This window comes from Micropterus salmoides, unplaced genomic scaffold, assembly GCF_014851395.1.
Source record: "Micropterus salmoides isolate LMB-PRFRI ecotype aquatic unplaced genomic scaffold, ASM1485139v1 Ms_hic_scaffold_22, whole genome shotgun sequence".
Classification (NCBI taxonomy): Eukaryota; Metazoa; Chordata; class Actinopteri; order Centrarchiformes; family Centrarchidae; genus Micropterus; species Micropterus salmoides.
The window spans coordinates 17,087,110-17,091,820 of record NW_024041373.1 but is presented as its reverse complement, the minus strand read 5'-3'; positions in this window follow the sequence as shown (position 1 = coordinate 17,091,820).

Here is a 4,711-nt window from a genome sequence, read left to right as displayed (position 1 = left end):
GGGGGGGGGACAAATGGATTGTAGGTAATTTGAGGTTCAATTTTTCAGTTAACACTAAAATGCATTAAAGCAATAAAAGTGAACCCCCATATTTCCTGGGGCTGTGTTGCTGTATGTCTGGCCCAATTTGTCTCCCAGTCAGGCCCATTAGTCTACTGCGCTCCCTTCTTAATACGTTTCTGTTCCCCCAAATGCCTCAGATCAATGTGTGATACATTGCAGCATCATCACTTATTGCATGTGGATGAGTTGAGAAATGTCTCCCTCTCCTCTTATTTCCTTGGAGAAGTCTCTATTGAAAGTCACATGGGTACAGGAGAGAGAAGGAGTTTGGTTTGGTGTTGGCGGGGTAGAGGGGAGGGAATTGTTTGGTCCACTGACATGAATGAATTGCTGGAGTAATGTGGTGGCTGGTAATAGTTGAATAGTTTATATCAACGTGATAAATATAGCTCTCATAAATCACATAAGTGTTATATATTGCTGTTTTTTACACTTGGCTCCGACCAAGAAACTCTTGAGAATATCACAGTGGAGTGTTAACTTCCTTTTATTCTGTATACAGAAGGTTCCGGGTCTTCAGTGGTTCCTTAAATTGGATGATGGTCCTACGGAGTACTGCCATTATCCAGAGAACTATTAATGCCCCTGTATGGTTCTTTACAGGTTCATGACTGATTCTGTTTCTCCTAAAACAGCTGTTGAGGTGGGAAATGGAGACAAACACGATGGCAACTGTGTGTGTTTACTCATAAACTGTTTTCCATTTAAGTGAAATAGCAAGCTGTTAGCACAGAACTCACTTGATTAGAGAATATTTTAATGTTAGAGTAGTTATTGGTTAAATGTAATCATATTTTTAATAAGCAAAATAAATAGTAACACTGATGTTAGCAGTGTCAGAAAAGGTGATGTTAGCTATATGCTAACCTTAACTGACAATCACCGCAGCAGAAACATTCCACGAATAGGTCTCTTCATTTATAACAATTTAAAAGTGATAATTGTTTGTGTACTGAAGCTACACTGTGTTAATAAAGGGTGTTAATCACTTAAGGTTTGGTTTCTTCATGATATTTCAAAATAACTCCTCTAATGACTTCAGCTTTTATTTATTTATGGCTAAATTGGTATCATTTAGCTCACTTACACAGCCGCATGATAGGTAAGGGCAGTGTGTGAGAAAACAAAAGGTTTTCATTTGCAATTTAAAGAGGGGATATTTTTGCCACCCCATGCCACTGACAACCAATCCTCCTATCACTCGAACCCTACGGGTAACACTGTCAAAAATGTGATAAAGTTTTGTAATGAAACTTTTGTTTGTATCCACTTTCCTATATCTTGACTCAATCTACGCCCACTTCAGTTTGTGATTTTCTTTGAAAATCCCTTTGAGAATGTGCCTGAGCTTGCTGCATCCAGCCATTAGTTTTTATGCGTAGGTGGATCAAGAAATGACGACTTTCCACTAAAGAAAAAGTCATAAAGCCAAATAGTCAAAGCCAGCACACGTTGTGGCGATACAGCATTGTTATTTACTGTTGGTGTAAAATATTGTGTTTACTCAAAAATGCATCAAAAATGTACCCAGCAGTACATGGTACATTGGTAAAACATAATCATAATGTTCCGTGTGGCAAGTGACGTACAACAACATATACAAATCTGTATTTGTTTATAATGAAAAGATGCTTGTTTTGTCTTTCCGTCCCATATATTGTATCCTAACTGTTACTTAAATCAGTTTCCATCAACAAATTTCTTCAACACGTGGAGTGGTGCACAGAGACTCATTTCGCATCTTACTTGCAACCATCTGAGTGTTATTTATTTATTATACATTATTTCTAATTTGTTCCATACAGTAACGCTATCTTTCATTGTATGTCCACTGTAATTTGCTTTATTTCTTTTTTTTATGGTAATTTTTCTTACCATGTGTGCAAGTGCAGTATTTATTTCAAAACCTATTTTACTCAGTTATCAGCATTATGTTATTTATTTATTTACTTATGTATTGCACGGCCTTAATGTTTTACACACATAAATGGGATACAGTTTGTTTTTTTACTTCTTGTTCTGAATTTGGTTTGTATTTTTGCTAATTTTAGCAACCACTTGGTGAGAACATTTAAACACGTAAACAGGCTAGAGGAGGTGAGGGGGTAATGTTTGGCCACTCCTCTATACTTCTGATTGAATGATCAATGGTTTTAGGTTAGGTTTTAGGAGCATTTTGTTGTTCTGCATAATGCATAACACAGTAACCTCATATGTAGGCAACAACTTTAACTGAACTTTGACTTTGAGTAATCGCTCACTTTAAGGAATGTATGTTGTGGAAATTCTCCAGAAGAGATATCAAATTGAGTATTGACTAATCATTATATCTTCATCCAATACGACAGAAGACCTGGGTTTATGTAGTTTGTAAGTATGTGAGTCATGGTAATTGGTGGCCCGCACCCATGGAAATGACATCATGTGCTCACACTGTCATGTCAGGCCATGACACACCATCAGGATTTACTCATAGAATGGAGAGAACAGCAGAAGACAGTAATTATGTGGTAGACTAAAACCTCAGCCTGTCAAAAAGACTTGGAAAGCAAATGCCTTTATCTCAAATTAAGCTGGATGACTCTGTCTTTGATAGTCCACTGGGTGGCTACACACAAAGACAGATGCTGTAAGATGTCTCATATTGTATTCACACAGCTTCAAACAATTAGAACAACCTTGTGATTGTGTGGTGTAATGCCCTGAAGATACAGTGCTTAGGCATTACTGATTTCAAATGAAGGCAAAAAGCCCTTTGGAGCTGAGCCCATCCCTGACAGACAACAACCTCATCAGCTCGCAGACTACTCCAACATACTCCATTAAGGTGCCTGGAATAAGGGTGCATTTCCATAAAATATTCTTTGTTAGAATCAGAAAATGGGCAAATTATCTGAACACTAAAACACCCAGGCGCACCGTACATCCCAAAGCAGACAGAAATGACCTCATTTGGGCTGTCTAAGCACAAGGAAGTGTCTCACTGGTTAGAGATGTGAGTGGCACGGATAGATCAACGCAGCCACTTCTCTCACATCACCTGGATGAGCACTTTGCATTTGTATATCAATGAGGAGGGTAACCACATGAAGAAGAGCTGGGAGGGATTCCTGTCTGCCTTGGCACAGATTTTGAGAACCAAATTACCGCTAGTGCCGCTCTCAGTTGGAGACTGCATACCAGGATCAATCTGTCAGGAACGGGTGCTTTAGCGTTGATGGATATGACATGTGACCAACAACAATGTTGATTTTTTTAATCTCCTGAATAATAGGCAGATTTAGTACGGATTTGCCTGAAGCAGTGGATGTGGTTACGACCATTGAGTCCCTGCTTTGTTTCATGCTGCTCACTTTATGGCTTCATTACTACAATCACAAAGCTGTGGACACCTCAACAGCCCGTATCACCATAAATCACACACTGAGATAATGACAGACGGGTGTTCCAGCTAAAATGACACCTTTTACTGCAATTGCAAGTGCGGTACAGTAGTAGATAGACATGGAGACTCAAATGGTAACAGACAAAGACCATTCTCTGTGGTATATAAGTAGATGTATAATCAAAACGCATTTGCAAAGTAGCAATCTATACTTGTAAAACATAATTGCAAGTAAGAAATATCAAGTGCCCATAAAGTAAACAGTGCAAACAAAGCCGTTATTGATAGGTCTCTTTTCCCCATCACTGAGAGCTTTTATATTGTAATCACAGCCTGATAAAACAACCACACATACATAAAAGATAATAATCACTCTTTGACTTATGTCTGGCATGGGGTTGAACATTATAGCAGCTTCCCCTTATTGACACAGCTGTTACCCAAAACTATGGACTTGCCACTGCAGACGACGTGTCTTTATATTGTGCCACATACCCACTAATGACAGCTTTAGTGGTGGTAATTCAGTAAGGTTGAATATGGGGTTAGGTGTATGAGTCACGTCCTGGGCTCCCCCACTTGCCAGATGTCCTGCCAGGTTTCCTGTAGTGTCTCTCTCGTTCGCTTAGAGGATGCAAGTATGTCTTAAGAATCTAAAATGGCTGCTTTAGGTCAGGACCAGAAATCTGAAAACTTTTTTGTTTTAAGAACTGTGCATTTTCATACCTTTTACATTTACAAACAGTTTGGTGACTGTGTGTTGTCCTTTTTGATTGCAGCTAGCTGCTAACATGGATGCGCATTTTTCAGACTATCCATTAAACAAAACAGGCAGAAGAATAACTGTGAGGTAGCGGAAAGTGCGGCTGTCTCCATTAAGGAATGGAAAATTTCTCTTTATAATCTAACAAAATATGGAACTTAAGGAGGTTGTAAGTGATGGTCTTACCAAAGACATTAAGTTCCATATTTTGTTAGATTATAACTCCCTGAACCCCTGAATTTATACAATAAATCTATGGCTACACTGTTTTTCAATTTCAGATTCTTACAGATTTCCATTTGGAAAGGCTCTGATCCCATGTAAATACCCTTAACCTAACTAACCTGACACTGTTCATGTTTAGTGGGCCACATTAAGTACTACACCTCACTAAACTTCAACTCATTGACCCTCAAGACTCTCACCACAATATTAATTTGGTTAAGATCCCTGTTCAATCCATAAAATCATATCAACCAGGTTTATTTAAATATACCATT